The sequence below is a fragment of the Palaemon carinicauda genome, chromosome 3 (genome assembly GCF_036898095.1).
Source record: "Palaemon carinicauda isolate YSFRI2023 chromosome 3, ASM3689809v2, whole genome shotgun sequence".
In the NCBI taxonomy this organism is placed as follows: Eukaryota; Metazoa; Arthropoda; class Malacostraca; order Decapoda; family Palaemonidae; genus Palaemon; species Palaemon carinicauda.
This window is the reverse complement of record NC_090727.1, coordinates 128,161,039-128,171,312: the sequence shown is the minus strand read 5'-3', so window position 1 is coordinate 128,171,312 and position 10,274 is coordinate 128,161,039. Positions and strand designations below refer to the sequence as shown.

Below are 10,274 nucleotides of genomic sequence, written 5' to 3'. Positions count from 1 at the left end.
TTGATGAGTCATCCATCCAAAGATTTAAATATCCACAAATAACTAATTCATTTTTCTCTATGGTAATCATCTTAGTGAGTTCACTTAATTCTTCAAGGAAGATACTGGCATTTGTTCTCGGAGGTTTGTAAACTGTTGCAATGTTTTTTTTTTTTTTTTTTTTTTTTTTTTGTCGTAAAGTCAATTTCTGTCAATCAAACGCGCAAGGAAGCAAACAAGAAAATTCCTTAGAAGGCTTGACGTATAGACGACTTTATGGTTTTCTATAAAAAATGTAGACTCGGCAAATATACTCTTGCTTACTGTTCAGGACAAAGTTGAATAATCAAATGCCCAATTTTTAATATGATGAATCTTGGGAACACGTGGAGAAGCAGTCCTTTACCTATGACACAAATCTCTTTGAAAAATTGTATTTTCTAAACAAAATCCATTTTTTCTGCCCTTGATTCACATTTAAGAGTACATTCATCTGTCCACATACACTTGCTATTGTGGAATGATCTTCCAAATCAGGCAGTTGAATCGGTGGAACTTCAGAATTTCAAACTTGCAGAGATTTTTTTTTTCAAGAAGCTGAGATGACTGTCTTCCTAGAATATATTTTTGAAATATTTAGTTTGTTATTACTGATATGAGACCTAGGGCTTATAGCATTCTCCTATTTCAACTAGGGTTGTAGCTTAGCTAGTAGTAATATGATATGCAAAATTTAAATTGCAATTCTATAATTTGGTACAACTTTTGAACGTTTAATATGAATTAATTCGGGAAACCTGCAATTTCATACGCATCCTTTCTATTTTTTCTCATTTTTTTCTACCTGGAACTTTTCCAGTTTTTCTATTTAACAACAGATGTCACTTCTGTTTGCTGTGACGTAAGACACTGATATTCATTTTTGGATTGTTTCAGGGTCCTTGTTCTTCTTTTCCAGTTTTTCTATTTAACAACAGATGTCAGGTCTGTTTGCTGTGACGTAATACACTAATATTCATTTGTGGATTGTTTCAGTGTCCTTGTACAGTTTTTTTGTTTAACAACAGATGTCAGGTCTGTTTGCTGTGACGTAATACACTAATATTCATTTGTGGATTGTTTCAGTGTCCTTGTACAGTTCTTTTTATTTAACAACAGATGTCAGGTCTGTTTGCTGTGACGTAATACACTAATATTCATTTTTGGATTGTTTCAGTGTCCTTGTACAGTTTTTTTTATTTAACAACAGATGTCAGGTCTGTTTGCTGTGACGTAATACACTAATATTCATTTTTGGATGGTTTCAGTGTCCTTGCACAGTTTTTTTTATTTAACAACAGATGCCAGGTCTGTTTTCTGTGACGTAATACACTAGTATTCATTTTTGGAATGTCCTTGTTTCTCAGCCAATCAGGAATGCTTTCATCTCTCCTTGCTTGTGATTGGTTGAGAGCTGCTAAAAGTATTACAGGGAATGGATCCTCAACGAATCTGTACAGATCATCGGGTTTAGTCAATTCTTTTCTATAGTAGTGACAACATACGACAGGCGTCATCTTGGCTTAACTTGGTAAAGGTAAAAAATGGTGGTTTTATGTTCCAGGCCATGGGACATGTTCATAGTTTTTATGAGTTAGGAATATTAATGCAGTTAATAGATAGGGATTTGCAGATGTGTAGGATCATTTTGACAATTAACGTATACACTGTTTGTTCGTTAGTCATGTTTTTCATATGGATTAAATGGTTATTTGTCCCTTAATGCGTGGGGACAGTGGATTGTTGAAATATTGTATAATTTTATTTTATTAAATCTTAGGTTAAACTGATGAATATGCAGACGTTTTAATGTTGCCCAAATTACTGCGCCTTTGTATTTTAAGTTCCCTCAGAACTTTTTTTTCAGAATTTGTGATAATTAAAACTTAACGATAGAGTGTCTGATCTGATCATATTCAGAGGTTCCATTTTGTCTAACTCTGGGCAGTATAACTCGAGCTGCTTCAGCAGAATCCATGTTTTCTCTGGTCTCCATTTTCCTTTCCTTTAATCTTGCTGTCCAACTTTTTTCTATTTTGCTTCTTAGTGCAATTTTGGAGTTTTCTTGTTACACCTCGACTTTTAATGATCTCTTCGGTCTTAATGGCGGTTCCGGTCCATATGATCCAAATTCATTATAGCTTTGATGTGATTATAATTAGTTGGTTGCTTTAATTAAAGTTTATGACAACGTGAGCTATTTTCGAAAAGCAACTATTAATGTGGTAAGGGAATAGCGCGATAATTTCTTGTTAGTAACCTTACTGCCCTTGCGAGTTAAGGAAGGGTTTGGGCTAGAGCCAATATGTCTACACTCAATTATCAGCAGCCATTGCCTGGCCCTTCCTAGTCCTAGCAATCAGCAGCCATTGCCTGGCCCTCCCTGGTCCTAGCAATCAGCAGCCATTGCCTGGCCCTCCCTGGTCCTAGCAATCAGCAGCCATTGCCTGGCCCTCCCTGGTCCTAGCAATCAGCAGCCATTGCCTGGCCCTCCCTGGTCCTAGCAATCAGCAGCCATTGCCTGGCCCTCCCTGGTCCTAGCAATCAGCAGCCATTGCCTGGCCCTCCCTGGTCCTAGCAATCAGCAGCCATTGCCTGGCCCTCCCTGGTCCTAGCAATCAGCAGCCATTGCCTGGCCCTCCCTGGTCCTAGCAATCAGCAGCCATTGCCTGGCCCTCCCTGGTCCTAGCAATCAGCAGCCATTGCCTGGCCCTCCCTGGTCCTAGCAATCAGCAGCCATTGCCTGGCCCTCCCTGGTCCTAGCAATCAGCAGCCATTGCCTGGCCCTCCCTGGTCCTAGCAATCAGCAGCCATTGCCTGGCCCTCCCTGGTCCTAGCAATCAGCAGCCATTGCCTGGCTCTTCCCAGTCCTAGTTTGATGGAAGGTGGGTGGTTACTTGGGTACTGACCATAATTCCACATGTGGCCAGTCTCTTTCATGAGCGACCTCCTCTGGTCTCTTCAGAGTCGTGTTTTTCTGCCTTGTTGGATAGTTTCACTGTTCACAAATATGATAAATTAGTGTTCATAATTATGTGTGTACATTTATAACGTTGGTTGTTGCAATATTGTGTCCTGAGACAAATCGTTGGTTTTAATACTACGTATGTTTTTTAACGAGGCTGGTTTAAGAAAAAAAATTTAGTTATCAACCTTGAAATATTTTATAACATTTTCTTATTCTACTTGTCGGGTTTGAGCAGTTTTAATAAATTAACACATTATATAGCAAACGTATTTCATATTTATCTGGCGAAAAGTTTGGTCACAATTGCATTGCTTTTAGATTAAAAATATTTATCCTTCATAAACTTGGTAGTAGAATTCATAGCCAAACTGTAAGTAGTTTTATTGAGTTTTATTGTTCCTTGTAATGCTAGGCTGCCACCCATTACATCAATGCAATTTTGTCTTGCAAACAACGACGATATTACTTTATAAACTTACAGCACAACTCGTTCGTTTACATTAACCGTATCAACTCCTTTACTTGAAGGGTAAATGGTTGTTAATCGTTATACATAGTTATAAAGGGTAATTATACCCATTCTGCTTAGTATATAGAAAATGTTAGTTATCGAGTTAAAAGGAATTTTGCATCGGGGTTCTTTTTTTTTTACCTGAAGATAATTTAGAATTAGGAAAGGTTTTGCACATTGAATTTTTTACCAATAGATACCTGAAGAAAATTATTAGAATTATGAAAGGTTTTGCACCTTGAAATCCTTAGATTAATTTACTTTTAATGACATAACTCGGTCTTTTGACTTTTTAACGCTGGAAGGATATAAGAAAACACCAAATATATTTTTAGTTTGATGGTTAATAAGCTATCTTAACAGTTAATCTTGATCACACTTCGTAAGTATTAAAAGGTGACTAATCTGTTCCTTGCTTGGATGATTATTTGCTTAATTCTGAGGAATTTATTCTCGCCCAGTAAGTTTAAAGACAAATTCAGAAGCATTTTGTAATTTTTTTATATAGTTTACGAAATTGATGTTGATTAAAAAAAATAGTAAATGAATTGCTCATATGTGTATTTTTTTTAAGTTACGTAAAGTTATTAGTATTTAGCTTAAAAGCAAGATATGAATTTAAAAAAGAAATGTCCAGCTCAGTTATGAACGGTTAACTCTTAAAATTGCTCCATTACTATTAAATTGTATGGATTTCCGCCCCCCCCCCCCCCCTCCACCGTGATATATATTTTCAAAAGGGCAAATGACGTAAAAGAAACTTTACTGTTCATCTTTGTTCATTGAAAGTGTTACTTACCAATTACTTTTATATTGCTTTACCTGAAGTAAAACACGGGCTCTTGCGTTGGCAGCCCGTAAGTTACTTGGTAATAATCGTTGTTGTTTTTTTGTAGTGTATAAGTGTTAACTTTCGTTTACCGTACATTTTAAACACCTCTTCACCAAATATTTCTTTTATCTGAATTATCAACGGCACCAATTCTTACACATTTTAGATTGATCACTGAAAAGAAATTGGTTAAATTGTACTATACTATAATGATACCTTATGGAATAATTTTAAGTTCGATTGAATTAAGTTGATAATGACTTTTTAAGTGGGTTTGTAATTTCGGGTAACAGCCGTAACAGACACCATCGGTGGTGATATCTGCTTCAGTAATTTGTAGAATAATTTTTCGCCAATTTTTATAGGCGTATATTATTTTACATTATCGAAGGATTGAGATTAATTAATTGTGCCAATGTACTTCTGTTACTTACAAATCTAATTGGAAATGTGCTCTTGGGTCGTTTATCTTACTTATATTTATAATTAACAGAAATACTGTCACCATACTTAATTTTTTTTAATGAGGCGCATTTGCACCGACTCACAGCAGTGCCCTTTTAGCTCGGAAAAGTTTCCTGATCGCTGATTGGTTGTACAAGATAATTCTAACCAATCAGATAGCAGGAAACTTTTCCGAGCTAAAGGGGCACTGCTGCGAGTCTGTGCAAATGCGCCTCATTAAATAAAAATGAGTATAGTAAGAAGTCATAGCATAGTAAATCATTCAATAATGTTAAGGATCGTTTCGCCAGAATAAGGGTGTTTTTTGTTGGAAGTTGTAATACAGTATTATAATTAATCCCCAAATAAGGAATAAACAAATATTTGATTGGCCTCAGGCTTATTTCAGTAGTTGAGGAAAATGGCTGTCAAACGTGATTAGATATATGGATTTATGAACGCTATTTTGAGAAAACGGGTTTAAGTGATTGGAACTGGATTATTCAGTGCTTTCGAAGTAAAATCCTTTCGAAGTAAAATCCTTTAATACGATAGGGTACAAAATATGTGAATTTGTTGCTGCTACTATTAGAGAATTGCTCAGTTTGATTTTCATGGTTTTATTTTAATGGGTGGGCATTTTCACATGTGCAGTTTTGATGCATAGGGTTACTTACTTACTTACGTACTTACTTACGTACTTACTTACTTTTACGGGTTTATTTCTCTCCCTCCATCAGACACTAAAGGTCTGTTCAGGCGGGCCTTGGTGTGTGAAAATAATTTCTTTCCAGTTAATATTTTGCTCTGTATCATTATCAGTTATTTCGCTAGCATTTGTATTCAGGCTTAATAGTTTTAAGGTCACTATTATAACACTTTCTAAAGAGATAAGTCTTCAGGTTTTTCTTGAAAACTGCCACATTTTTGCTATTCTTGACATCGAGTGGAAGGTCGTTGAAGAGTCTCGGTGCAGCATAAGTCATAACTGAACGTTCTTCCTCCTATAGGTAGTGTATCGATGAGTGTATTTTGGTGTGGTTAATTTTAATGAATGTCTTCAAAAGAAGGCAACAGTGTTACCCCATACGAATGTGGAAAAAGCACGCTAATATAAGCAGCTCTGTCTTTTCAAGTGTAGTTTTGTTGCAGGTGGTCGTAAGTCTAATTTTCTCCCCCCTGTACTCACGAGTGATAAACTACAAAAGCTTTTCAATAACGAATTCATTTTACCTAGGTAATAATTCTCCCCTAATAGAGCATTGTAGTAGTACCTGTCCCGACTGTGATATATATATATATATATATATATATATATATATATATATATATATATATATATATATATATATATATATGCGGTTAAGTACGTATACGTATGGATGTTAGTGTATAGATCTATTATTATTATTATTATTATTATTATTATTATTATTACTTGCTAAGCTACAACCCTAATTGGAAAAGCAGAACGCTATAAGCCCAGGGGCTACAACAGGAAAAATATCCCAGTGATGTAAGGAAACAAGGAAATAAGAGAATTAACAATCAAAAAATATTTTCAGAACAGTAACAGCATTGGTGTGCTCTAGAAATATTAGAGTAAAATAATGTATTTGTGTATATGTGAACTGCATCTATAAATCGTTAATTTAGTGTACTGTGTATGTCCACTATAAATCTTTTGCTGTATGATTTTAAAGGACAGGGTCAACTCATTTCAGATTTTTAAAGCTCAAACTTAATCTTAGATCGTACAGCAGTTGCCACGACTACTTTTTTTCTTAATTATATAACTAATTAAAAAATAATAGTTGCTGTTAGAACGGGAGTACGTTTTATCTTGGGAGAATTAATTTCTAGGTCTCCAGACTGGCAACGAAGGAGCAACATGAAAACCCTCCAAGATTTATTTGTAGAATATTTCCTAATTTACTTGTAGAGAGATTGATGAGCTGGTCTTCTGTAATACTTTCTCCTATTCAGAAAATAAACTGGTTGCACATTGTGACATGGCGTTCAGTAATGCATTATTATAGATTAGACTTTTCACTCCCGTACTTTAATGTTTTTCATTATATAGGTAAGAAAATTTTTTTTTCTTGAAAGTAACCTGAGGAATCATTATCCTTATAAGAATGTGGCAGAAACCAGAGTAATAATTATCTTTACGAGTAATAGGTTGAAAACGTGCCAACAAGATTTATCTGTTCTGAGACTTCTTGAAATTGTAAGTTGACGTTAATTTTAGTGTAGAATGAAAGATACCAGGCAAAGTTTGCCTTAAAGTATTCTTGAGGATTCAGTTGGGAAACGGTTGGAAAAAAATAGAGAAAATTAGTTGGTAGTAATTTTGAATCTGTTGTGATTATTGCATTTTAGATGGGCTTTCCCTTCTGCTGTAATGTATTATATTGCTTAATTGTTAAGTGTGTCTTGCTGGTATGTCTTGTGATAGTTTGATTACCAGGTTATTATAGTCCTAAATTCCTGTGAAAGGTTTTGAGTCTTTCATTTGAACTTCAAAACTGATTTTGCAACCTGTAGAAACTTTAGAACCTTGTTTTTGAGCATTTCAGAACTTGAAATTGAACTTGAACTGGTTAGATGTTTGAGGTCCTGTTGGGACCTGTTCATCATTCTAAAACGGATTTTGAGTGAAGCGAAAAATCTATTTTTGGGTGAGATAAACATGTCGTCCTGATGGAAGTTCCTATAGGGTAGCTTCCTTGGGTATATTTGACTACGGTGATATTCCCAGAGAATTTACCTTAAGGTATCCAGAATTCAAACTCCTGGAGCAAATATCCCTAATTAAATTTAACCAGGGATATCGCATAATATCAGAGGACGTATTCTTGACACGCCACATAGCAATCTACACCCCGAACAGAATTAACACTTCGAAGGGGTCAAGTGGCAAGAAAACGAAAAACGAGAATGAAAGGAGAGCCGCTAGCAAGGCACCTCTCCTATCTCGCTTCGAGTGCGAGCATTGCGCCGCTAGCAAGGCACCTCTCCTATCTCGCTTCGAGTGCGAGCATTGCGCCGCTAGCAAGGCACCTCTCCTATCTCGCTTCGAGTGCGAGCATAGCGCCGCTAGCAAGGCACCTCTCCTATCTCGCTTCGAGTGCGAGCATAGCGCCGCCGACAGCGCCATCTGCATTCCTTGTAGCGATACACGAGGTGCTACAGATACTGTATATAGGGAGGGGTCCTATAGCCCTTTTTAAGAAAAAGGAAGGGCGGGTCCATCAGGACGACATGGCTATCTCACCCAAAAAAAGATTTTTCGCTTCGCTCAAAATCCGTTTTTTGGGCTCAAGCCATGTCGACCTGATGGAAGTATACCAGAGCATTACTGTATCTGTGGATTCTCAAAACGTGCCGTACTCTCAAGAAGGTATTTCTTGGTCAGCCTAGACCTAGAGACGTAAGATGTTACTGTCATACATCAATTCATCTAAACATAGACTATGTTAGTGCTGCCTGCCCCCTACAGGGAAGATTCATACTCGACTCTGGAAAAAGTCTCGGAGTACATATACCTATGTATGAATAAGATAAGCCAATATAGTGGTCTCACCCTATATTATGTAAATCAAAGTTTGTAGAAGAACCGCTTGTGTCGATATGAAATACCGACAAGTCCCCCGTTCTATTACTGGATTGGACAAAGGTTTATATCCGGATAGGAAGAAAACTGCATTTCCGCCACTGTCCCTATAGGGCATGAAGTCCTCCCTACTAGGGGAAAGCATAAACCAATGAAAGTTTGCTTTCAGTCAGGAACGACCTATTAGGATTATTCATGTTAAAATTATACATAGTTTAAGTAATGCTAAACCATTTTCTAGTAAAATGACACAGACGAATGAGATGCAAGGTTCACAGGAACTAGTTTATTGACAATCAATAAAATAAAAACAGGTTAATCAGCAATTATACAAGTATAAGAAGAGGATAACCAACAAATAAGCATAAGGATCATAGTAAGCAGAAAAATTATGTATCTGAAAAGAAAGAACATAAGCGCCACTTTTAATATTGAGATATTAAAATCATGAAAGTCTGTCTTACTATTCAATCACACTGGCGTTGGAAACGCTTGGCACACGTGTCTGCACTTATGCTAGGTTCACCTTTGATTATGGAACAGTCAACGAGGACACCTTAGTGACCTGACACTTAGTCTGTAGAACAGTCCGTGACTACACACCCACCCTAGAATTAATCGTCCCAATTAATTTCGCTGTTCCTCGCGGAGTTAAACAGTAGGTTTGACGACACTACCCACTGCTACCACAGACCTCTTCAGTTTCTCCACTTGCTTCGCATAGTGTCTAAAGAATACTCTGGAAGACTTCCAGCCAGTGTATGAGCGAAGATGTTCGAAATCCATGTTATTAAAGAAATTTATGGACGAGGCAACTTTCCTCGGATCGTGACCTGCGGGTGTACTATCTGGATCCGCTCTGCGAATAAAATAGGGAATTTTCGCCCTTAGTTGTTTCAGAGATAAATTTGAACCTTATGTTTCTCCCGTAAACAGCTGACCTCCCCTAAACTCTGAAGTTCTACGAAGATAGACCTTTAAGCATTCCACTAGACATAGAGATGCATCTTCTTTCAGAGGGCAGATTCTCCAGGGACCCCACCTGTTGGTGGGTAGCTCATTCTTGGCAAGAAACGTTGGGTCCGGAAAAAGGGTCAGTTCTCCCCCATCTAAGAACTGAACACGACTTTCCTCTCTCGAGAGGGCTACTATTTCACTAACTGTAGCCCCCTAAGCGAGTGCGAACAGAAATATAACTTTTTGGGTCAAATCCTTTAAAGCACACTCCTCATTGTTCATCAGCGTAGCGAAATGAAGAACCTCATCCAGAGACCATGAAATGAGTTTCGGAGGTGCTGATGGTCTGAGCCTAGCACAGGCCTTCGGAATTTTGTTAAAAATGTCGTTAGAGAGGTCGACCTGGAAGGCATATAGAATAGGTCTTGTCAAGGCGGACTTGCACGTCGATATTGTGTTGGCTGCTAAGCCTTGACCATGGAGGTGAATGAAGAAAGATAAGCAGAAGTCTGTCGAGATCTTTTGTGGATTCTTCGCCTTGACAAAGGACACCCACTTCCTTCATGATTACTCATATTGTCTTCTAGTGGATTTGGACTTATATTCCTCTAAAAAGTCTATACTGTCTTTTGATATCCCGAAACTCTTTCTCACCGCTAGGGAGAGAAAATCATGAGCTGCAGGTTTCGGGTTTTCAGTGATGAAGTGCAGACAGTCGAATTCTGAACTCGCTGATTGAAAACAGGATCCGGTAGCGGTAGAAACTTCAGCCGTCGTTCTAATGCCAGAGGGAACCATACACTGTTCGGCCACTTGTGAACCACTACTGCCACTTTTCCCTTGAAAGATCTCAGTTTGTCAAGGACCCTCAATAGAAGGTTGTGAGGAAGGACCCTCAATAGAAGGTTGTGAGGAGGGAACAGGTAAA

At 37.5% G+C, this 10,274-nt stretch overlaps 1 long non-coding RNA gene across 1 annotated transcript in view; it reads left to right on the top strand.

Moving 5' to 3' along the window:
* Nucleotides 1-1,323: 1,323 nt before the first annotated feature.
* LOC137638488 (uncharacterized) overlaps nt 1,324-10,274 on the top strand; it is a 32,142-nt gene continuing 23,191 nt past the window's right edge. The window contains exon 1 of the long non-coding RNA XR_011044141.1: nt 1,324-1,555. This is a non-coding gene — a long non-coding RNA (uncharacterized lncRNA). The remainder of the gene's footprint in view (nt 1,556-10,274) is intronic.